This window comes from Crocuta crocuta, unplaced genomic scaffold (genome assembly GCF_008692635.1).
Source record: "Crocuta crocuta isolate KB4526 unplaced genomic scaffold, BGI_CrCroc_1.0 scaffold548, whole genome shotgun sequence".
Classification (NCBI taxonomy): domain Eukaryota; kingdom Metazoa; phylum Chordata; class Mammalia; order Carnivora; family Hyaenidae; genus Crocuta; species Crocuta crocuta.
Window position 1 is genome coordinate 2,416,169 of NW_027528725.1, and position 26,920 is coordinate 2,443,088.

Below are 26,920 nucleotides of genomic sequence, written 5' to 3' on the forward strand. Positions count from 1 at the left end.
ATCTGCATATAACTCTCAACTAACCAAAATCTTAACTAGGAATAGCTTACTGGTGACTGGAAGCCTTACTTAGTAATAATAAAAAATGTCAATTAACATTTATTTTGTGTGTCATATACTGTATTCTTATACTAAGCTACAGGATAGAAAATACTGTTATTGAGAAAATCATAAAGTGGGTGCCTGACTCTTGATTTTGGCTCAGGTCATGGGATTGATCCCCACATCAGGCTCTGCACTGAGTGGGGGGTCTGCTCAAGATTCTCTTTCTCTCTCTCTCTCGATCTCTACCCCCCTTCTGCCCCTCTCCCCTGCTTGTACTCTCTCTCTCTCTAAAAATAAAGAAAATTAAAAAAAAAGAAAATCATAAGAAAAAGAAAATAATATTTATGGTACTATACCATATTTATCAGAAAAAATCTGCATATAAATAGACCCACAGTTCAAATTCATGTTGTTCAAATTTCAACCGTATTATCATAATTGGTATATAAAAAATGTAATACCAAAAGCAATCATCAAAAACAGCTATGCAGAAAGATAGTCTCAAAAACACTAAAAATGAAATTCTAAAAAAAGTTTACATAACCTATTAGAAAGGCAAGGAAAAAAATGAAAAGCATAATAAACATAAACCAAGTAATAAAATGACAAACCTAAGCTCTAACATAAAAATAATTACATGAAAGTACATGGTCAAAATAGAGTAGGAGAAAAAACCATGATCTACCATCTAAAACAAACTTACTTCAAATATAATGATATATGTAAATTGAAAACAAAGGGATAGAAAAAGATATATCATGCAAACATTCATTTTAAAAACTACACTTGAGAGAAAAGAATTTTCCTAGGGGAAAGAAAAGGACATTACAAAATATTTATGCACAAAAGAACATAGCTGGAAAACAAATAAAACAAAAATAGAATGGGAAGAAAATGAGAAAACAGAAAAAGCATAAATATAACTGGTGATGTAAAAAATTTATCAATTGCTAGAATTATTAATAGAAAATTAGCAATAATATAGAATTCAACAATACATCAACTAACAAGATCTATATAGGACACTCTATTCAGCATCAGAATACTCATTCTTTTCAATTGTCTATGGAACATTCATAAGACAGGCCATATCCTAGGCCATTAAATAAACCTTACCAAATTGAAAACTAAAATCAATGCTCTATAATCATAATAATATCAGAGCAGAAAACAGTAAAAAAAAAAAGTTAAGAAAAAATTAGAAACTAAACACTTGGAAAATAACTCATTTTTAAAAACTCCACAGGATACAGAGGACTTAGTAAAACAAAAAAAGAAATACAATAAACTGGAAAGAAGAAAATATATTAAAATTTGACTGCGGAATATAGCTAAAGCCGTGCTGAAAAGAGGAGTTATGACTGAAATGTTCACATTAGAAAAAAAGGAAAGGTCTCAAGTCAATAGCCTGAACTCCTAACAAAAACTAGAAAAAGTAAAATAAACAGAAAAGGAATAAAATACAGGTAAGACGAGAAATTGATGGAAATCTAGTTCTTTGAAAAGATCAATAAAATTGAGAAACTTCTAGCAAGAATAGTAAAGAAGAAGAGAAAGACCACAAAAATTACCAATCATAGAATTAAAACTAAGGATGTCACTGCACACACCAAAAACATTTACAAGGCAAGTAAACAGAAGAAACATATCTATACACATACATTTGACAATTTGGGTGAAATAAATGAATTCCTCAAAAAGTAAAACTTTAGTATTTAACTATTATGAAATACTTTGAATAGCTCTACAATTATTTTTTCAATGAAACTGTACTTAAAAAACAAACAAAAAAACACCTCCCCCAAATTGAAATCTCTTGGAACTAATGATTTCACTGGAGAATTCTAAGAAATATTTAAATAAGAATTAAGAACAAGTCTACTCAACCTACCTCCAAAAAATCAACTCACTCTATGAAAACAGTATACCCACATATCAAAGCCAAAGTACAAAAAAAGGGAAACTACAAATATTTCTCATGAACATAAATGTAAAATTCCTCAAAGATATATCAGCAAATGGAATTAAGCAATCTTCAAAAGGATTACACACAACGAATAAGTGGGGTTTTCCAGAGATGCAAGTGTGGTCCAATGCTGAAAATCAACTGGGTAATGATGCCATGAAATCAATTCCATTGGCCACTCCCCAGCAAAACAACTACTGCTAAGGTAAACAAGCAAAAACACAAATCCCAACAATTTAAAGTCTCGGGGAATGTGGTAAGAGCACAAAACAAATGAAACGGCATTTATTCAAAAAACTATACTAAATCTTGGTAAGAATGGTAAGAGACTGTGGCACTTGAGCAGTGATCCACTTTCTCTCTCTTCCTCCTAGGCTAATCCTACTCCAGTATGGCTGAGAAAAGGAAAATCCCTCTACCCTAAAATCCTCATCAAGGCATACAGACTCTCTGCAGAAGGGGCAGGCTGCCAGGATTTCTCATGCATCTCAACTGTGTTACAGATTTTAAAACACAGGATGGTGTGGCCAAGAAGTTGGAGGCCTCCACCCACCCCTCACTCATAAAGCAGAGACTATTCTCAATCACAGAAAGTAAAAAATACTGAAGCCATGAAGCTGATGGGAGTGCCCAGGGTCAGAGAAAGAGTAAGGAAACAGCTGATGGAGAACCTTGACATGTACCTAAATCCCCAGTAGGCAGTCAGTGACTGCCGAAGAAGGCAATAAAAACATATTTGGCTAAGTGAATATGTAAATGATAGAATGACTTTTGGAAAATAATTTACAGTTTATCTGGCTTTGATGTACGTCACTTAGCAGGCATTCCTGGTCCTTCAAAGGTATTTTTACTTCATAAGAGGACCAGCTAAACAACAAGACATTTGATGAAATTTCTAAAGCACAAGGGACAGTACACTGACACAGAAACTAATTTACTGGAAACAGTTCCTTTAAAAATGAAGACACTGTTCCTGGGGAGCCTGGGTGGCTCAGTGGGTTGAGCATCTCTGACTCCGGCTCAAGTCGTAATCTCACAGTTGCTGAGTTCAAGCCCCACACTGGGCTCTGTGCTGACAGCTCAAAGTCTGGAGCCTGCTTTGGATTCTGTGTCTCCTTGTCTTTTTGGCCCACCCCTGCTCATGCTCGCTCGCTCACTCTCTCAAAAATAAATAAACATTAAGAAAAAAAAATTTTTTTAGGGAAAGAAAAAAAATAAACTGTTCCTAATGGACTCATCTAGGTTTATCACTAGAAACTGAAGTTGGTAACAACTCCCAGGCAAAACTGAGATTCCTGTTGGCAGGCCAAGCACAGGGACACATGTGTTACAAGCAAGTTTCTAAGAAACACCAAGCAGCCAGCACTATAAAACCTATGGCAGAGAAAAACACTTTGTAGAGTAGTACAGCAAAACGGATATAACAAATAGTCAGGCCAAGTCCTTACTTGACTAGTTAGTATATAATGTTGGGCGAATTTTGTTTCTATCTAGGCCAGTTTCATCAACTCAAAACCTATGGGGATAGACTAGTTCATGTGTATTTTGAGGGAGCAAAGGCCAGATTTGGGCTTCCTGCTTCAACCATAGGAAATGTAACTGATCAACTACATCCACTCACCCACACATATACATGTGTATGTGTATCTTTGTAGCAGAAAAAAAAGAAAGAATTTCATACTTTAAAGTGGCTGAATACAATAGGAGTAGATGATCTCTGAGGTTCCTTGTTTCTAAAGATGCTCTCCTGAACAGGGAAAAAAGAAATGTTTTCACATAAGAAAAAAGACAATTGTGTAACAGGTAAGGCAGGTTAGAAACACTAAAGGGCTGTAGGAAAAAAGCTGTTTTCGTAATGTTTAGACCAAAGGCATATGATGACTCTTAACAGTGACTGAAATCCATCAGATCCTTCTTAGAGTATGGACTTTGATTATATCCCCAGATGAAGCATATACAATGGGAAGAGATTTTCATTAGGAGTCTGAAGTGAGGAAGGTTCTTAACAGATAACATAAACACATGGATTTTGAAAAGAAAAGGAGCGGGGGTGCCTGGGTGGCTCAATCGGTTAAGCGTCCGACTTCGGCTCAGGTCATGATCTTGTGGTCCATGGGTTTGAGCCCCACATCGGGCTCTGTGCTGACGGCTCAAAGCCTGGAGCCTGTTTCAGATTCTGTGTCTCCCTCTCTCTCTGCCCCTCCCCAGCTCGTGCTCTGTCTCTGTCTCAAAAATAAATAAATGTTAAAAAAATAAAAGAAAAGGAGGTAACTTATTGATGGACAACATAAAGTTGAAATAGTGGCTTCAGGGAGTGACAATAGCTTCTTTTTTCTGCCTGGAACTAATTTATGAAACAGGAGGAAGGGAAACAAATATTATGGTACTCCAAATATAAACTACATCTTCTACAGGTTAAAAAAAGAACTGCATTTTTTTTCTATACAAAAGTCAGAGAAAGGTTTTGCATGAAGAAAAAGAATGCCAAAAGAGGTTATAGCTAGCAAAGCTGGTAACTGACAACAAGAGCGATACCCAACACTTAACTGACTACGTGCTATGTCAGACACTTGTAAATGAACGTAATGATTCACTTAATTATCCTAACAACCCTCTGGGGTAGGTCCTATTAAGCCTCTTTAGGGGCGCCTGGCTGGCTCAGTCGAAGAGTGCAACTCTTGACCTCCGGGTTCTGAGTCTGAGCCCCACACTGGGTGTAGAAATCACTTTAAAAATAAACAAATAAAATCCTAAAAAAGATTCTTTAAAGATGAAGAAACTGAAGCAGAAAAAATAAACACAGACTTGCAAAGATCACACAGGTAGTAAGTAGTGGAACTTACATTCTACCCCAGATTATCTGGCTCAGGAGTCCATGCTTACAGCCACCATAAAATACTTTGTTTCACAGAATTACTTTGCCATTATCAACAATGGAAGACTACTTATATTTAGTCTTCTCATCTGAAAAGAAAATTGTTTAAACTGAGAACACACAATTGCTTTGTATAACCCATTTAAAAATACCAACTTTCCTTTCCAGCAATATGGCAGAGTAGAAAATCTAAAAACTTTCTGCAATAAAATCCTTAGAGATGCTGGTAAGAATGCAATAAACATTCTTTTAATTGTATAGCTGGGCTGAAAAGAAGCCTGCAGCATGGGAAAAGAAGAAGAAACTATAAAACTTAAGAACTGGGCTAAAACTGCCACTGAAAGGCTTCTTAAAGAATAAGCAGTCTAAGTTTATTACATACAAGTGAGACAGTGAGTAGGAAATGGGCTCAAATAAGGTGAGATACAGAACTAAGACTTTCTCACTGAAACTCCAAACTTGGAGGGTGACATTTTTTTTTAAGTTTATTTATTTATTTTGAGAGAGAGAGAGAGAATGCATGCACAAGTGGGTAGGAACAGAGGGGGAGAGAGAGCGAGTGAGAGACAATCTCAAGCAAGCTCTGCACTGTCAGTGTGGAGCCCAACACAGGGCTCAATCCCATGAACTGTGAGATCATAACCTGAGCTGAAATCAAGAGTCAGACTTAACCAACTAAGCCACCCAGGTGCCCTCAGATGGTAACAGTATTAATGAAAGGCAGATTAGGGAGGACAAAATCCTCCTATCAGCTGAGGATAAAATCAAAGCTTTCTGCCTCTACTTGGAATCCAGATAAAGTGGAAAAGTTTCCCCTGAAAATTATTCACAACCACAAGGCTGCCCTCACAATGGCCTAAGTTTGAGTTCATATGGTCTATTGCTTGAAGAACCCCAAAGATGAATAATTATGATCAAATATTAGTTCTGGGCAAAAACAAAACATCTCTCAAGGAACATACCCTTAACCCAGACGACAAACAATTCCCAGAGATAATGCTTATCTGAAGACAAGGTCACAATTCAAAATTACAAAACACCAGTGGAATCAAGACAAAAGTCATGAAAGCTAACTACATTCCTTTAAAAACTTGAAATAATAAAGCCATAAAGACCATAAACTTAATGATTAAAAGTATGAAAAATATAGGGGTGCCTGGGTGGCTTAGTCAGTTAAGCGTCCAACTCTTCATTTTGGCTCAGGTCATGACCTCATTCATGGTTGTGAGATAGAACCCCATGTCCAGCTCTGCACTAAGCACAGAGCCTGCCTGGGATATTCTCTCTCTTTCTCTCTCCCCCTCCCCCATTCACACACTCTCTCAAAATAAGTAACACCCCAAAATTACTTATAGATTGGGTTAAAAAATGTAAAGACACACAAGCCTCTGACAAGACTGAATTAAGAATTAAAAAAACAAATGAACAAGAGCCACATATGGAGCATATGGAACTAAAATAATGAAAGAAAATCAGTAAGCTGTTTAAAATTTCACACATAAAAGACACAGATAGCATTACCAAATCTGTGAAGTTCTAACTTTCAATGAATACATAATCTCCGTCTACCTAAACTTTCCCAAAGAAAAGCAGAGAATGTTACACTTACTCTGATGATTCTACTATAAAAGGGAATAACAACAGTAAAAGAACATATAAAAGCAAATCACATTAATGAATAGAGACACAAAAGTATCAAATAAAATACTAGCAAACTGAATTTTGGCATCACAACAAAAAAACGATTCAAAGATTTTGTGGAGGATTTAATATCACAAAAGCTATACATATAATTAATGATTTAGCATGAACAGAATAAAGGAGGAAAAGCATACAAATATCTATTTATTCAAATGGGGAAAAATGAAATAAAATCACAAAAACAAATTTTGCAGTAACAAAACACAAAGAAGGGCATTAGAGAATTATAAAGAGAGTCAGTTAAAAAAAAAAAGATTTGTAAATATTTACTCACTCAATAAAGGAGCACCTAAATATATAAAGCAAATTATTAACAGACAAAAAGGGAAAAACTGACAATAACATAATAAGAGTAGATAACTTTAATATCCCACTTACATCAAAAACTGCTCAACTAGACAGAAAACCAAAGACTGACCTTAAACAACACATTAGACCAGATTAACTCAACAGATACATACAGAACATTTTATCCAAAAGCTGCAAAATACACCTTCTTTTCAAGTGCACATAGAATATTCTCTAGAATAAGTCACATGTTGGCCCACAAAACAAGTCTCAATAAATACAAGACGACTAAAATTACATCAAGAATCTTTTCTAACCACAACAGTATAAAATTAGAAATCAATTACAAGAAGGAAACAGGAAAAAACCCACAAACATGGGTAGACTAAACATGCTACTAAACACACAACAGGTCAACAAAGAAATCAAAAAAGAATTTTAAAAAATACCTTCATAGAAATGAAAATGGGAACACAACTTTCCAAAATCTATGGTATGCAACAAAAGCAGTTCTAAGAGGGAAGTTCATGGTGATGCAGGTCTACCTAAAGAAACAAAAAAAAAAACCCAGGCACACCATTTTATTTTACACCTAAACAAACCAGAAAAAGAAGAACAAAGCATAAAATTAGCAGAAGAAAGGAAATAGTAAAGATGAGATTAGAAATAAATGAAACCCAGACTTTAAAAAACAAGAGAAAAGATCAGTGAAACAAATAGGTTTTTTGAAAAGGAAATCAATAAATCATTAACTAGANAAATCAGAAATAATGAAGTTACAACTGACCCTGAGGAAATGCAAAGGATAAGACAAGACTACAGTCAAGTATATGCCTACAAACTGTAAAACCTAGGAGAAATAGTTAAATTCCTAGAAACTCATGACTTATATAAAACTGAATCACAAAGAAATAAAAAGTCTGAATAGACTAGAATGCCTAGCTGAGTCAGTAGGTAGAGTGAGCAACTCTCGATCTAGGGGTTTTGAGTTCAAGTCTCACAGTGATTGTAGAGATAACCTAAAAAATAATATATTAAAAAGAAATTTTAAATCTGAATAAACTAATTACAACCAACAAATTAAATCTGAAATTTTAAAACTTCTAAAAACCTAAGTAAGGCCCAGGACCAGACGGTTCACAGATGAATTCTACCAAACATTCTAGCATTAATAGCCATCCTTCTCAAATTATTTGAAAAACTGAAAATGAAGGAATGCTTCCAAAATCACTTTACAGGGCCAGCATTTCCCAAAACTAAAGCCAGGTATTCTGCCCATATCACTGATGAACATGAAGAGCCTGAAATTAAGTCCTCCATTAAGAGCAAAGTCGGCTGCACTAGCCCAGTTCCAGGAAAAGCTTCAGCTGAAACTACCCTCGGATCAGCCAATCAAAAGAAATGTGTAACATTCCTGTGGTCTGAGTCAGGGCTGGGAACTGCAGGTAGTTACTCTGTACAAACTAGCCAATCACTCACTGCTTGCCTAAACCCCAGGTAGGCCCTTTGAGCTCACCTTATAATTGGTCATTTTCAAAGGATTCTCAAAGGTCATGATTGGATCCCGCCAAAAGTAACAGACGCCTCATGGATACTGAATGGTCAAAACTATAACCATGGGTGTTGTTCAATTATGATTGGTGCTTATGTGATGATGCAAAACGTACAACATGTGCACTGTAACACCCCGTCCCTTACCCCATAGAAACCTGCTCGCCATTGTTCAAGGCTTCTCCTTGCTGCCGCTGCGCCCGGTAGACGGGTGAGCCCCGCCTCGAGCTTGTAATAAAGACCTTTATGTACCTGCATCGGTGACAGCTCCTGGGGGTCTCAGGGGACTCACGATTCGGGCACAACAAACATAAATGCAAAAATCCTCCAAATATTAGCAAAGTCAATTCAACAATATATTAAAAAGATCATACACCAGGACCAAGCAGGATTTATTAGAGGGATGCAAGGATAGTTCAACATCTGTATTTCGATCAAAGTGATACACCACAACATCAAAGGATGAAAATCATATGGGCATCTCAGTAGATGCAGAAAAAGCACTTGACAAAATTCAACATCCATTTATGATAAGAAGTCTCAACATTAGGTGGATTCAGAAGAAACATACCTCAACATCACAAAGGCTACATGTGTAAGACCCATAGCTAACATCACACTCAATGTTGAAAAGCTGAAAGATTTTCCTCTTATATGAGGGTCAAGATAAGGATGACCTCTCTCACCATTTTTATTCAACATAGTACTGGAACTCCAAGCAACAGCAATTAGGCAAGAAAAATAAATAAAAGGTATCCAAATTAGAAAGGAAGATGTAAAATTGTCATTACTTGTAGAAAACTTAATTCTATATACAGAAAATCCTAAAGACTCTACCACAAAACTATTAGAACTAATAAATGAATTCAGTAAAGTTGTAGAATACACTAATATATGGAAACTGGTTGTATCTCTATAAACTAATAATAAGCCACCAGAAAGAGAAATTAAGAAAACAACCACATTTGCCATAAAAAAAACCCCAAAACACCTAGGAGTAAATTTAACCAAGAAGGTCAAACATTTGTACTCTGAAAACTATAAACCACTGATGAAAGAAATTGAAGATGACAAGTAAATGCAAAAATATATAATTCTCAAGGGCTCCAAGAATTAATATTGTTAAAATATCCATAATACTCAATGAAATCGACAGATACAATGCCATCCCCATCTTGTGTATATATCTGTACAAGGGAATATTTTTCAGGAATAAAAAGGAATGAAGTTCTGATACATGCTACATGGAATCTTGAAACATTATACTAAATGAAACAAGCCTACATACAAGAACATCTATTATATGATTCCCCTTGGGTATCTACAACAGGCAAATTCATAGGTTTTGGGGTCAGGGAAAATGGGGAATTACTGCTTGATGGTTCAAGAATTTCTGTTTGGAGTGATGAAAAAGTTTTGGAAATAGTGTTAATGGTTACAAAACAATGTGAATATAATTAGTGAATTATAATTAAAAAGGATGAACTGTACGCTTTAAATATGAATTATATGTCAATGAAGCTGATAAAGCTACTATAAAGTTCACAGTTCCTACAAGGAGAACCTAACAAATCTTTCCCCATGGGAGATTTTAGCAAAAGTGAACAAAATTACTGACAAACCACACAAAGAGTGAGCTAAAAACTGGAAACATAAATGATCAATAATTATAAGGGAAACAACAACAAAGACACAATGAAGTGACAGATAGTGCACATTCTTGTTTCCAGTGTCAGGGGAAAACTTCCAAAATTTCATTTCTAGGTATGATGAAGGTCTTAGGTATCTGTAAATACCCTTCAGCAGTTTATAGAAATTCTTTTCTGTTTCTAGTTCACTAAGTTGTTTGTTTTGTTTTGTTTTTTTAACACATTGAGGAACCGATCACACATGGATTTTCTCCTTCATAGCTTACATTCTTGAAATAAACCTAACTTGGTATTTTACGAGCATTGTGTATCTGTGCCAAAATAGATTTGTTAATAATTTGTTTGGAAATTTTGCAGATCTTGTTCATTTTGTTCTACAATATTTAATTTTTTTTAACGTTTACTTTATTTTTAAGAGAGACAGAGCACGAGTTGGGGAGGGACAGAGAAAGAAGGCTACACAGAATCCGAAGCTGGCTCCAGGCTCTGAGCTGTCAGCACAGAGCCCGGGTGGGGCTCAAACTCCTGAACTGTGAGATCATGACGTGAGTCGAAGTCAAATGCTTAACTGACTTAGACACCCAGGTGCCCCTACAATATTTCTTTATTATATAATGATCTGATTAGCTATTAATATGTAGGTTATGCTGGTTTTATAAAATGAGTTGTGAACTATTAGTTCCCTTTTTATTCACTGGAAGAGTGAGATTAATGTTATTTTTTAAATGTTGAAAAAATTCATTAGTGGAAGATAAAACCATGATGCTACAATATAAGCATCAAAACAGCTGAAATTAAAAAATACCAAGTGTTGGTGAGGATGTAGACAGAGCACATGTTAACTCTCACAAACCGTTGGTGGAAGTGTACATACAAATATAACCACTTCGAAAAACTGTTTCACAATATCTGACCTAAGCTTTCCACTCTTAGATATTTGCCCAAAATTAGTAGGTATGTGTGTATATATATATATGTGTATACATATTTTTCCACCAATTTACATACAAGAATTGTTTAAAGCTGTAGTATTCACAGTAGCCCCACAATGTAGACAAACCAAGGGTCCACAAACAACAGACTGGATACATTTTAGTATACTTATGCAATGATCACTATCTATTGCTTTATGGTAAACACACCAAGATGTTTTTTAAAAAGTTTTAGGGGTGCCTGGCTGACTCAGAAGAGCATGTAACTCTTCATCTTGGGGTCATGAATTTGAGCACCCACTCTGGGTACAGAGATTAAATACATTAAATTAAATACATTTTTTAAATTAAAATGTATTAAACATTTAAATTAAATGTATTAAATACATTTTTTTTTAAACTTAAGAAGAAATAAAAAGTATTAATATCTCTCATGCGTCCATGGGTTGCTGGGCCCAGCCTGTGGTTCTTACTTGTGGTTGCAGTTGGATGGCAGCTATTAAAGTCTTCTAAGTTTGACAGTACCAAGATGTACATGACGGCTCCCTCACACTATTGGCAACTGTGCTGACTGCTGGCTAGAGTATCAGCTGGGAATGTTAACCAGAGAGCCTACAGATATGGCCTCTCCATGTGGGATAGACTTCTCACAGCATGACAGCTGGGTTCTGAGACTGTTCCAGAAGTACAAGTGTTCTAAGAGACCCAACTAGAAGCTGGAAGTCTTCATATTACTCTGAGTCACAAAGAGTCTCTCTATTGCCATGGACACAAGCCAGGCAACATTTGGGGGTGAGGAACTCTGCAATGGTGTGAACACTAAGAGGTGTGGTCCACTGGAAGGCCACCTTTGGACACTGGCTACCATAAATCGAACATTATACAGAAGTGGGGAGGGAAAAGAAATAGGATGAACCAAGCAATACTAATCTATGGGGATAGACATCAGAATGGTGACTACTTTGGGCAAGGAGTGATACATAACAAGAAAGAAGTACAAGGGATGCTTCTAAAGTACTGGTAATATTCTATATCTTGATCCAATGGTTTTCACTTTGGATCCAATGGTTTTGACAGATTTCACTTTGTAATTCTTATCGATCTTACATTTAAGATTTTATTTTTACTGTATGTATGTTATACATCAAATGAAAAGTTACTTCTGCCCCACTTGCACTACCAAAACCCTGAAATATCAGTTCTCACTCATTCAGGCTGAGAAAATTTTGTTTTGCCAAGGAAAATTAGCAAGTAAATGGCCCAAGAGGGAACTCTAATATACCACCTGGTGATATACAAAAACTGCTAGTTTTACTCTTTGCATATAAACCCACCCACTTCAAGCTTAGCCCTGTAACATTATACTTTCCCACTCTGCCTTCACTTAAAGCTGAACTAAATTAAAGTAGATTTTTTTCACAGGGAGACAACATATCTGAACACCACTCTGTCTTAATTTAATCATCCCCATTTACCCAGTGTTATTAATATGCAAATACACAATGCAAACAATTTAAAAAGAAATGTCTGTCCGGGGGTGTGCTTTGGGACAAAACAAAATCTCTTGACTCTGAACTTCAAAATTATAAACACCTAACTAATGGAAAACTGCAACTAAAGATTCCTTTAAAAAATGAACTTATTCATCAAAAAATGCTCATGGAACACTAACTTTAGAACAGTTTCTCACCCAATTTTGGCACTGATGACATTTCATATCAGAGAATTCGTGGGGGAGGGGTCTGTCCTGTGCATTATAGGATGTTTAGCTGCATCCTTGGTTTCTACCCACCAGATGCTAGAAGCTCCCACCCACTGTGACAACCAGAATGTTCTGACATTGCCAAATGTCCCCTGGGGGAGGGGGAGCAGGTACAAAATCAGCCCCGTTTGAGAATCATCACTCGGAAGAACATTTACAGTTCTAGCTATGCGCTCAAAACCACTTCCTAAAGACAATTCTTGTTAGACTATAGATTAGTTTCTCACTGAACTTTAGAAAAATACTAAACAGAAAACCTACTACTCCATGAGTAAGGAGAACAATAAGTATAATACAGCCAGGGCATGAATTTTGATTATGTCCCATTTAGCATATGCAATGAACAAACAGGAAAATGTGCTCTATAAATAATGGCTAATTATAGAACGTTAATGAGGCCAAGGCAGTCTCCATCCCTCCCAACTGTGTTTTTATGTAAGGACAGAGAATACATGGATCCAAATCATCTTGTGTACTTTTTAAATACAGATAGATTCCTTCATAGCCTGAAACCTATGAAACTGAGGTGTGCAGATAGCCTTCCTTAAGAGTCCACCATTAATTTCTTATGCATATAAAAATCTAAGACAAACAGAACCATGTACTACTTATCTTCAATCTTGCATGACCACAAGTTTTAATTTGTGTCACTGATCAGAAGGAGATATAGGGAAGAAACAAAAGACCAGTTAACTGATAGCAGATGGTGTCACAGATAAAAACATCAGTCTGAAGAGTCAGAAGGCCAAGATTTTGATCTCGATCTATCACTTACTAGGCTTATACGTAAGAGCAAGGCACAGTCCTGGGTTTGAATTCTTTATCTGTGAAAAAGAGATAACTGTCATACCACATTTTTATTGACAAAAAGAACCAAAAACATATGTGAAAGCTCTAAGGAATATAGCACCAAATGCAAGATTAGTATTATCCAACAGATACTAACACAAAGCTACAATCAAGAAGAAAGCCATACTCCAGTAAAACTATCCAAAAAATATTAATTTGGATATATGAAAGAAAACGGATTCTGCAGAAACAAATCCTAAATAGTATTCAAAACAATAAAAAATAAAAGTATATTCACAGGGTACCAACCAGGGGAATTTCTACAGATGAGAAACTGAAAGGTAAGTCAAATGTCACTTTACTGAAACAAGTAGTAACTAGGAAAGATCCTATACAACTACCTAAGAAAAACTTGATCTAGTATGATGATGCTAAGAAAAGATTTATGTTCAACTCCAGTTGCAGATCAACATGAAATAAGCATACTAGAAGCTACTTTTCTCACTACAGGCTAGAAAGAAAAATACAAAAATGAGAAATCCAAAAAAAAAAATTCTAGCAGATCGTGTGGAGAGGAAAAATCACAATCTGAGGGATGGGTGGGCTTTCTGGGTTTTCTTTTTTTACCCCTTTCTTTAATTTTCTTTATTTAAACCTTTGACTCAAAGATGGGTTGAATTAGGGAATTGCCAGTAGGCACAGGCAGCAAAAGAGACAAGGGAAACCCAATTTTCTGTTACGAGGAACAGAGAAGGAGCCCTGCGGCTTACAGTGTGGTGGGGGGAGGGGGGGTGAGAGGGAGGGGGTGCAGTGCGGACAGTCAGTTTTTCCTCTCTGGCAGCTCTACCTCACTCAGGGAGGCATGCAGTGGCATGGCCACAGTGATGCAATGGCATGGCCATGGTGATGATACTATGGGAACTGAAACTCCCATGTCCGTACAGAACAAGAAAATAGGGTTTTCTGAGGAGTAGGGAGTAATCTGTGCTTGTTTGCTTTTTATTCTTCACTTTTCTCTCAGCACTACTACACTCTAAGGCAAGACTGCTCCAGAAAACAGAAAAGAACCTCATCCTTCTGACCAGAGTAACTATGGAAAGTGGCCACCGGCAACCAGGAAGCGTGGAGAAAAGACTTCAAAGTACAGAAGAATACACAGCAGCACAAGTCCTGGGCTTGCGCCAAAGCTGTGCGTGTGTGGCACACATCCGAAGAAGCCGCAGGCACCGAGAACTTAAAGAGAGCAGGCCTTCCCCTGGCTCTCGAGCGCTGCATGCAAATGCCAGACCCCAGACCACACCAAAGGCTTTGAAAATGAGTTCGTGCTGGAGCCACTGCCCCCAAAATGAGAAGAACCGGAGCATCAGGTGAATCTACCAACAGAATAACAGCAAACACATATTATATCATGGATTTTAGTAAGATCCAGTCTTAAAATATTCCAAAATGTCCAGGATACAATATAAAATTACCTGATACACTAAGAAGCAGGCAAATCTGAACAATATCCAAGGTAGAAGATGGCCAACTGATGGACACTCTGAGATGACTCACATGTTGGATTTATCAGGCACAGACTTTAACACAGTTACCATAACCATCTTCCATGAGTAACGGGGGTGAAATCTCTTAAAATGAAAGAATATACAAAAATCCTCAGGAAAAAAAAATCATATATATACATACATATATAAATGGAGATAGTCAAACTGAAAAATACAGTATCTAAAATAAAAATCTCACTACATGGGTGAAATAGCAGAATAAATATAACTGGAAAGTCAATTTGAAGGTAATGAATAACATGTCTAATCTGAAATAAAGGGGAGGTTTATAAATATGAACAGAGACTCAGGGACCTATGGACAAATTTTAAAAGACACATTACTAGAGTCCTGAAGCAGACCAGAAAGATTGATACAGAAAAAATATCTGAAGAAATAAGAACTGAAAAGTACCCAAACTTGGTCAAAGAAATGGATTTATAGATTTGAAAATCTCAGTTAAATAAGACCATGGCCAGACTCATCAAAATTAAACTATTGAAAGATAAAATAAAATTTTTAAAAATTTTACAGGAGACCATATTTAAAGAACACATTTCATATAGGGAAACAATAATTTGAATGACTGTAGAGTTTGGAACACAAATGATGGAAGTCACAAAACAGCTAACTATGTACTGAAAGTACTGAAAGAGAAGAGTTACCCACCCAGAAATCCATATCTATTGAAAATATACTTCAGGGGGGCACCTGGGTGGCTCAGGGGATGAAGCATTCGACTTCAGCTTGGGTCATGACCTCAGAGGCTGGTGAGTTTGAGCCTCGCATCGGGCTCTGTGCTGACAGCTCAGAGGCTGGAGCCTGCTTCAAATTCTGTGTCTCCCTCCCTCTCTCTGCCCCTTCCCCACTCACGCTCTGTCTCTCTCTCTCTCAAAAATAAACAAACATTAAAAAAATTAAGAAAAGAAAAGAGAATATACTTCAGGGGACCTGGGTGTCTCGGTCAGTCAAATGTCTAATTCTTCCTTTCGGCTCAGGTCATGATCTCATGGGTTTGCGAGACTGAACCCCTCATGAGACTGCACTGACAAGAGCAGAGCCTGCTTAGGATTCTTGCTTTCCTTCTTCCTCTCTGACCCTCCCTGACTAGCACACATCTCTCTCTCTCTCAAAAAAAAAAAAAAAATTTCCAAAAAAAAGACGGGCTGCTAGGTGCCTCAGTTGTTTGAGCATCCATTCTGGATTTCAGCTCAGGTCATAATTTCAAAGTTCGTGGGTTTAAGCCCTGTATCAGGCTCCATGCTGGCAGTATGGAGCCTGTTAGGGGTTTTCTCTCTCTGCCCCTCCCCAGCTCGCTCTGTCTCTCAAAGTAAATAAAAATAAACTTAAAAAAATATATATCCTTTAAAAAGTATAAGGCAACTCAAAACACTGTCACACAAAGGAAAATTAAGAGAATTTATTGCCGGAAGACTTGGACTAAAAGAAATACTTAGAAGTTCTTCCCTGAATTGAAATGATACCAGAGGGAAATCTGAAACGTAAAGCAAAAAGAATGGTAAATATCCGCATAACTATAATACACTATTTTCTCCTACTAAATTATTTAAAATATGTGTTACTGTTGAAAGTAAAACAGCATGTCTGGGGAGACATCGCTCTATGGAAAATTGACACATATGACAACAATAACCAGAAAAAGGAGAGGGAAACTGTATGGTTTAATACAGTTTAAGTGTACAGGTTTAATAAAATACCTAGGAATAAACTTAACCAAGGATACAAGAGATCTATATGATGAAAACTATAGAAAACTTATGAAGGAAATTGAAGATGACACAAAGAAATGGAAAAACATTCCATGCTCATGGACAGGAAGAATAAATATAGTTAAAATGTCATTACTACCCAAAGCAATCTACANCTGTTATGCCGAGCGAAATAAGTCAGGCAGAGAGGGACAGATACCATATTCTTTCACTTATACGTGGATCAGGAGAAACTTAATGGAGGACCATGAGGGAAGAGAAGGAGAAAAACAGTTGGGGAAAGGGAGTGAGGCAAACCATGAGAGACTCTTGAATACTGAGAACAAACTGAGTGATGATGGGTGTGGGGGAGAGGGAAAGGGGGTGATGGGTATGGGGGAGGGCACTTGTTGGGATAAGCACTGGGTGTTATATGCAAACCAACTTGACAATAAACTATTTAGAAAGGAAGGAAGGAAGGAAGGAAGGAAGGAAGGAAGGAAGGAAGGAAGGAAGGAAGGAAGGAAGGAGTGTACAGGTTTAACTGAAGTGGTAAAATGTGAAATTTAAGTAGATTATAAAAAGTAGGTATATATATAATCTACATAGCAATCTCGAAAAAAAAAACAAATGAAGCAAAAAGATACACTAAATTGAGTACTAAAAATATTCAACTAATCCAAAGAAGGGAGGAAAGGAAAAAGAAACAAAAAACAGAATGGACAAACAAAAGAACTTAAAAATGGAAGCACTAAATTGAATAAATTCAATAATTTCATTAAATTTAAATTAAAAGACACAGACTGTACTTTTATTTTTTAAATTTTTTTTTTTAAATTTAAGGTTCGTTTTTTATTTGTGAGAAAGACAGAGAGACAACATTGGAGCAGGGAGGGGCAGAGAGAGAGGGAGTTACAGAATCTGAAGCAGGCTCCAGGCTCTGAGCTGTCAGCACAGAGCCCGACGCGGGGCTCAAACTCATGGACTGCGAGATCATGACCTGAGTCGAAGTTGGACACTCAACTGAGCCACCCAGGTGCCCCCAGATTATACTTTTAAAAAGACCTAATCATGCACTACCAGATTTCCATTTTAATATAAAAATGTATACACCCTAATAATAAAAGTAATGAAAAGAGATACAGTATACAAACACTGCTCAAATGGAAGATGAAGTGTACTGTATGAGAAAGTAGATGTTCAAAGAAAGAAAATGACCAAGGGTAAAGACGGACATTACATATTGATAAAAGTGTCAACTCACCAAGAAGAAAGAACAGTCAGATGTGGGTAATACAACATAGGTAATACAAAGACATGTTTCACATGAGGTGAAACTAATATAACTGATGCACAAATGTTCAATTATACAATTATAGTTGAAGACTTCAACTTGAATAACTGAGCAAAGAGAAAATCAGCAAGGATATAAAAATGACATTGATATTCACAGACCTCTCCATGCAAAAAGAGTGCACATGTACCATTCACCAAAATATGCCATAAACCTTACCAAATTTAAAATAAACCTTACAAAAGTGAGCCTTACCAAATTTAAAAGAACTGATATCATACAAAGCATATTCACTAGACATAATGTAACTTAAACAGAAATTAGTAAGAGAAAGGTATCTGAAAAATCCTCAAATATCTGGCATCCAACATACATGTAAATCACCCAAAGGACAAAGAAGAAGTATCAAGGGAATTTAAAAATATTTTGAGCTGAACGAATATACAAAGACAGCATATGATACTTTTTAGGATGTACACCTAAATCAGTGCTTGGAGAGATATTTACAGCATTAAATGCTTGCATTAGAAAATGTGAAATATTTCAAAATAATAATCTACATACTTTTATCCTGAAAAATTAAAAGAGTAAATTGAACCAATGTGAAAGAAGAAAACAACAGAAATCAATGACATTAAAGAGATAAACACTGACCAAATTTAATAAAAACCAGAACTAGCTATTTTTTAAAAAGCAATAAAAATGATAATCTTTTAGCCAGAGTGAAAGAGGAAAATAAAAAGAAAACATCCAGGGGTGCCTGGATGGCTCAGGTGGTTAAGCGCCCAACTTTGGCTCAGGTCATGATCTCGCAGTTTGTGAGTTCAAGCCCCATGTCGGGCTCTGTGCAGACAGCTCAGAGCCTGGAGCCTGCTTCAGATTCTATGTCTCCCCCTCTCTCCGCCTCTTCCTCACTTGTGCTCTGTATCTCTCTGCCTCTCAAAAAGAAACAAACATTAAAAAAAATTTTTTTTAAAAAGAAAACACCTAAATTATCTTTTATTTCTACTATTGGTAGATGTCCATACACTTCCTATAGAGAATAAAGAAACCACAACAGGGGTGCCTGGGTGGCTCAGTCAAACGTCCAACTCTTGACTTTGGATCAGGTCATAACCCCAGGGTCATGAGATCAAGTCCCAAGTTGGGCATGGCACACTCAGCATGGAGCCTCCTTAGGTCTCGGTCTCTCTCTCTCTCTTTCTCTCTCTCTCTCTCTCGCTCCCCCCCCCCCCCCCCCCCCCCCCGCTCCCCCCCCCCCANAAGAAAAAAAGGAAAAAAAGAAACACAACAAACTATGCTCATTAAGTTGACAACTTAGAATGAATCAATTTCTTAAAAGACACAAATTATTAAAACTCACTAAAGAAAAAAATGTATAATTTGAACAGTCCTAGCTCTATTAAAGTAGTTGACTTTATAATCCAAGACCTTTCAGGGGCACGCGGGTGGCTCAGTTGGTTAAGTGCCCAACTCTTGGTTTTGGCTCAGGTCATGACCTCATGCTTTATGGGACCAAGCCCTATGGCTGGCCTCTGCACTGACAGCACAGAGTCTGCTTGTGACTGTCTCCTTCCCTATCTCTCTCTCTGCCCCTCCCCTGCCACAAGGGCATGCTCTGTTGCACCAAACATTTAAGGAAGAAATAAAAACAATCCGACACAATCTTTTTCAGAAAAGAGGAGAAAAAATATTTCCCAACTGTACTAGCACTACCCTGATACCAAAAACACATATAAAAAACAATACATGAAAACATGACAAGAATACATACTACCATCTCCAATAAGCACAGACACAAAAATTCTCAACAACATATTAGCAAACCAAATCTAGCAATATATAAAAAGGGTAACACATCATAACCAAGTGGTATTTAGCAAAGGAATTAAAGGCTGGTTCAACAATCAACAATTCATCAGTGAAACTCACCATGTTAACAAACGAAGTAAGAAAAACCAAGGATCACAAAGAAAAAATGTTTGACATAACTCCACACAGAGTCATGATTATCATGACCCTTTCAGTAAACTAAGCATACAAGAGAAATTCTTGAGCTGATAAAGATCATCTACAAAATAACTAGTTAGCAACATAGTTAGCGGTAAAAGACTGAATACTCTACTCCTAAAAGAGAAAAGTGAAAAAATTTCTCTTACCACTCTTATTCATTTCTTATTGTAGTCAGTGCAGTAAGATAAGAAAATGAAATAAAAGGTTTACAGATTAAAAAAGAAAATTTTTAATGCAGACATGTAGAAAATTCCATACAATCTACAAAAAAAAAACCGCTTAGAACAAATGAGTTAAGTTGCAGATTACAAACTAAATTATCTAGCATCAATTCTATATGTATATACTAGCAATGAACTGGAAATCTTAACTTAAAATACTACAGTATACAACAGCACAAAAAAATTAAACATTTAAGTATAAGTCTAACAGAGTTTCTTTTTGGGATGATGAAAAAGTTTTGGAAATGGATAGTAGTGATGGTTATGTAACACCGTAAACATTTAATACCACTAAATTGTACACTTAAAACATGTTAAAATAGTAAACTTTATTTTTTTAATCATACTAAAGATATCTTTAAAACAATTCTTTTAAAATGGTCCAAAGGTTTGAACAGAAGTTAAAAAGAACAGAAGTTAAAATGTGGGGATCCTGGGGAGCTCAGTCAGTTAAGCTTCCAACTTCAGCTCAGGTCATGATCTTGCTGTTCATGAGTTAGAGCCCCGTGTTGGGCTCTATGCTGACAGCTCAGAGCCTGGAGCCTGCTTCGGATTCTGTCTTTCCCTCTCTCTCTACCCCTCCCCCACTCACACTATGTCTCTCAAAAATGAACAAATATTTTAAAATTTTTCTTAAAAAAAGGACCAAAAATGTTACATAGCAGTGATGATGACGTTAATAAAAAATAAACAACATATATGATTTGATGAGATGAAAACTAACTGTTTTGAATGCTGAATGTGAAATGCTATTCTGGTTATGTACTTAAGACTAACAAATCATATCAAATCAGGCGGTTAGGGATGCCTGGGTGGCTCAGTCCGTTACGTGTTGGACTCTTGATTTCGGGTCAGGTCATGATCTTGTGGTCTGTGAGTTCAAACCCTGCCCTGGGCCCTGCGGTCACTACAGAGAGCGTGTTTGGGATTCTCTCTCTCCCCCTCCCTTCCCCTCCCCCCGGCTCAAAATAAACAAACATTAAAAAAAAAAAAAACAATAACATTGAATTTATTTTACTAAGGATTCTCGGATTTCTTTGGGCTCAGCTATGTAGGTCTCACTCAATGAATCTCATGTGCCTACAATAATATGACAGGACTGTCATCATCTGAGAGGTGTCTTCACTCAGATGTCTTATGTCCTGCCTTGGAAGACAAAAGCCAGGGAATTCCCTAGGCAACTATGTGTTCTCTCCATATGGTCTCTTCATAAAATCTCCACAAGGTGGCCTCAGGGCAGCTGGACTTTGCAGGGCCTTTGAAAGCTCTCCTAGAGGAATGTACTATAAAACAGCAGCAGAAGCTAACTGGTCTTTTCTAACCCCAACTGGGAAGTTATACAACATTTCTTCCAATGGATTCTACTGTGCAGGGGGTCACAAAGGCTCACTAAGATTTAAATGGAGGAAGGATCAACCCCTTCTCATGGTGGGAGAGATTTCAAAACTTTTCTCAACCATAATTACCTCTAGAATCTTTAGCAGACACAGAGTTTGCATTGAGGAAAAATAACAGGACTGGAGATAATAGGTATCACAGTCTTCCGAAACCAGGAAAGAATGAAAGGGAAAGATACCCAAAAGGAAAACAATATGTACAAAACTGATTAAGAGACAGAATGTGATCAAGATAGAAGAGAGCTTTCCTTAAAAGGAGAAGGTAACAGTTCTCAAAACTGCTAGAAGTCAAAATAAGCCTCAAGAAGCTAGTTAATTTCCCAACTAGACAACAAGCTCTGAAGAAGCAGTTATAAGTAGAGGAATGAGGGCTGACGCAAGACTGTACTTCTTTTTCAACCTTTATTAAACTATAACTGACAAATAAAATTGTATATATTTAAGGAGTACAAAGAGATGATTTGATATACATATACATTATGGAAGGATTAAATTGCAATGTTTAGATGGTTGATGACAAAGTAAGTAAGATGACTTGTTATTTTCTGTCAAAACACACATAAAATAGAAATGGGAAGGGGAAGTAATCTTTACAAAATGAACACTTGATTTTAATGCAATTACAAGGATGTAATTCCGAATTTCATTGTAAACAATCATCCATTTTTGTTATTCATATTAAGGAAAAAGAATTAGCAATTTACTGCTTAAAATGGTAAGGCAATTTAATAACTTTCCAAAGCAGAGAGCACCAGATCCAGATGGGTTCGCTGGTGAATTCTACCCAATATTTAAGAAAAAATTATATCAGTCTCCATAATGGCTTTCAGAGGGTAGAAGGTATATGTACTTCTAAAATCACTCTGTGAGGCCAGCATTACATCTCCTTCAGCGCTCTTGGGTGACCAGGCACATCGTCAGTGAGCAATAATATTTTGAAAAGAATTTTCTCCGAGCAGCAGGTCTCAATAATGGGCTTAAAATATTCACTAAACCATGTTGTAAACAGATGTGCTACAATCCAAGCTTTGTTGTTCCATTTATGGAGCATGCATAGAGTAGGTTTAGCATACTTCTTAAGGGCCCTAGAATTTTCTTAATGACCAGTGAGCACTGGCTTCAACTTATCAATTTAAAGTCATTAGCTGACTATCTATTAAGAGTCTGTCTGTCTGTTGAAGCTTTGAAGTCAGGCACTGACTTCACTCTAGCTGTAAAAAGTCCTAGATCACATCTTCGCATCTTCTTCCTTCTTTAGGCTCTTTTGTCTACACTGAAAATCTGTTGGTTAGTGTAGCTACTTTCATGGAGGAGCTAGAGCTTCTGGAATAACTGGCTGGAATAACCAGCACCTTTGTGTTATGGAAACAGCTTTTCCCTTAAATCTCATGAAACTAGGTCTCCTGGCTTCAAACTCCTCTTCTGCAGCTTCCTCACCTCTCTCAACATTCACAGAATTAAAAAGGGTTAGAGCTTTGCTCTGCATTAGGCTTTGGCTTATGGGAATGTTGTGGCTGGCTTGATCTTCTATCCACACCAGGCAAACTTTCTCTGTATCAGCAATAAGGCTATTTCACTTTCTTATCATTTGTGTGTTTCCTGGAGTAGCATTTTTAATTTCCTACAAGAACTTTTCCTTTGCATTCACAACCTGGCTGACTGGTGCAGGAGGCCCAGCTCTCAGCCTCTCAGCTACTGACATGCCTTCCTCACTATGCTTAATCAGTTCCAACTTTTGATTTAAAGTGAGAATGTGTGACTCTTCCTTTCATTTGAACATGCAGAGTGAGTACACTGTAGGAAAATTAACTGTCCTAACTTCAATATTCATATGTTTCAGGGAATAGTGAGGCCCAAGGAGAGGATGAAGGAGAAAGACAGAGGAACAGCGGGTCAGTGAAGCAGTCACAACACACATATTTACCAGTTACGCTCAGTGCCTTACACAGGTGTAGTTCGTGGCACCCTAAAATAATTACAATAGTAACATCAAAGACCACTATAACAAAGACCACTATAACAGGGGCGCCTGGCTGACTTCAGTCAGTGGAACATGCGACTCTTGACCTTGGGGTTCTGAGTTTGAGCCCCACATTGAGTGCAGATGTTATCTAAAAAATATCAAAATCTTAAAAAAAAATAACTATAACATATAATAATGAAAAAGTTTGAAACATTGCAAGAATTACCAAAAGGTGACACAAAGATACAAAGCGAGCAAATGCTGTTGGAAAAATGGGGCCAACAGACTTGCTCAACATTGAGTTGCAACAAACTTTCCATTTGTAAAAACTGCAGTATTGGTGACATGCAATAAATCAAAGTTCAATAAAATGAGGCATGCCTATAATTTGAAAACACAAAAACTAAAAACTACAAGAAGAAAACTAAGCATATTTTTAAGTAAAGACAATGAACTATTTTAGGAAGAACAAAATATAATCAAAGTATACTGTCTGGCTTGCCAGTAAATTAACTTGCATAATAAATTTTTTTAAAAAGTAAACAATGACACCAATTAAGGCAGAAACTGCCAATGGCCATCATCATACCCATTTTGTCTCATTTCTTTAAAATAAAACTTCAATATAGTTTGGGATAGTAACAGTATCTAAAATTCCAAGCCCTGGAGGGCCTGGCTGGCTCAGTTGGTAGAGTGTGCTAGTCTTCATCTCAAGGTCAAGAGTTCAGGCCCAATGTTGGGTGGAGCCTACTTAAAATAAAATAAAATGCCCAGCCCTTGCAGCCCCAGTGAGGGTATGTGACTAAATTTTGGCCAATAAGAGGAGTAGAAATCAAAAGAAACATTCCATAAATGTGGGGAAGAAAACTGGTATGTCCCTTTTTTGCTTCTCCATTTTCCCCTACTATAATCAGAAAGAGATGAGTTCCCGGAAAAAGAAAAGACAGACAATTTTCTGAACATAAGAAAAGTCACTTTGGGTCCCAGCCATCTTGTGAAAGAATGTACGAGCAGAGAGCCACTATCAGGCCAGGATGTAACCTAATCATATCAGGGAACAATAAATCAGTGGTAAAACTCCCAGTACTGATTCAAAAGTTAAGATTCACCTAATCCACACCCTTGAGTTATCTGTGCAGGACCTAAGCCTCTCTGAGCATTTAGACATGGACCAACTGCCAACCCTCATTGACTGTGACCTGGACTAAGTCACCCTCAGATGACTTCTGCCCCAACTCCACGCTGTACCTCCCAGTGAGCGAGCCCCTTCGTGAATATGTGTGCACTCTTAGCTTCAAACTTCCCCAATACTGTGGTTTAGGAGACGCTGCTTTGGGAAAGACCCCTAGTGTTCTCCTTTACTTACTGCAGGCAAAACCCTTCTTTTTCCTATTCTTTGTCTTGGTTGTATCTTTTGGCTCAACAACCACCAAGAGACGGACTCAGTTTTGGGTAACACTCCCACCTGCCTGAAAGCTGACAAGCAGGTTAGAACTCTGAAAGCTTTCTTGGATCATGAAGTAATCTTATGTACACAGCCATGCTCTCAGGGAAGTGAAGGACAAACAGGAAACCTGACTCCTTGAGGACTGTGAAGCTGCTATCCCATTCCTGGACTGGCATTTGCTAGAATTCTTTGGATAGAAAAATGAACTTTAGCACATTTAAGTTACTGTTATTTCCAGTTTCTTTAACTAGAACCCAAATGTAATTCTGATAGGTAGAAGATACAAAGATAAACAGTAGATAAAGGGACAGACATATATTTAATTAAAAATTATGACATAAAAATCTTAGGAGTGAGGATGAAAAATGGACTAAAAATACTAAATCCTCATCTTGTATAATAGGAAGTCAATATAAATAAGATCCAAAATAAAAAATATAAACCAGCAGAGAAAAATGGAAATAAATGCCTAAAATGTATCTCCAAACGTATTTTAAAAGCAGTACTGAAAGAGTGGGAGTGGCCTCCAGTCCCCCAAGCAGCACAGCATAGCCAGCTTCCTGGCCATGGCCAACCAGAAGCACATGGGCACTGCCATCAAGCCGCAAGGGGTACAGCACACCCTGGCGGGTGAGGTCATCAAGCACTTGGAGCAGAAGGGGTTCTGCACTCTGGCCACGAAGCTCCCTCCTACAGGCCTCTGAGGAGCTGCGAAAGCAGCACCGCATTGTCATGCAGGCCCACCCAGCCTTCCCAGGGCTGGTAAAGAACCTGAGCTCTGGGGCCCATTGTGGCCATGGTCTGGGAGGGTCTGGCTGTGGTGAAGATGGAGCAAGGGATGCTTCAGGAGACTTCGGGAGACCAACCCGGCAGATTCTAAGCCAGGCACCACTCATAGGGATTCCTGTATTCAAGTTGGCAGGAACATCATCCATGCCAACGATTCAGAAACAGTGCAGAGAAAGAAATCGGCCTATGGTTTAAACCTGAAGAATTGGTGGACGACAAGCCTTGTGCTTCTGACAGAAACTATGAATAAAAGGTAGACAAAGCAATTAGTTCCCTTTCACACCACCTGATGGGTTCCTGGACCCAGCTCTTCATTCCACTGGCTTGGAAGTAACAGAATCAATCTTTCTTTTCCAGAACACACTTACCAATAAAGCCTTTGGAAAGTGCATAAATAAATAAATAGTGAGAGCATTTCATTAAGCTTTCATTATATACTTTGTCCTGCTTGACCTTGAAAAAATATTTAAAAGTGTATGTTACTACTTAGATAAAAATTAATAACCAGGACGCCTGGCTGGCTCAGTAGGTTAAGTGTCCAACTCTTGATTTTGGCTCAGGTCATGACCTCACGGTTTATGGGCTCGAACTCCCGCCTTCAGTGCACGGCCTACTTGGGATTCTCTCTCTCCCCCACTCTTTGCCTCTCCCCCACGCATGCTCCCTTTCTCTCTCAAAATAAATAACCTTAAAAATTTTTTTAATTAAATAAATTAATAACTGAAATATTCATTACTGAATAATTAATCAGCTACTCCAAAAAGGCAGCACTAACATGAAGAAATGACCTTTTCCAAACAGAAGTCTGGCCCTTCACTAATGGGAGACATCTCTAAAGACCCTTGGAATGTCCTGCTTGGCAGGTATGTCTTTGTCTGCCTGGGGGTCTTGGTCACCTGACAGTCTAACAATATGATTTATGATGGGGAACATCAGCTCTGACTTCCAGAGGAACGGGAAACTAAGAGTATTAGCCTGACCACTG

At 37.4% G+C, this 26,920-nt stretch overlaps 1 protein-coding gene and 1 pseudogene across 2 annotated transcripts in view; one reads left to right on the forward strand and one right to left on the reverse strand.

The window, feature by feature from the left end:
- PTPN4 (protein tyrosine phosphatase non-receptor type 4) overlaps nucleotides 1-26,920 on the reverse strand; it is a 177,737-nt gene that overhangs the window by 138,753 nt on the left and 12,064 nt on the right. The gene's annotated exons all lie outside the window — the stretch shown is intronic.
- Nucleotides 25,713-26,185, forward strand: LOC144224356 (nucleoside diphosphate kinase B pseudogene; annotated as a pseudogene).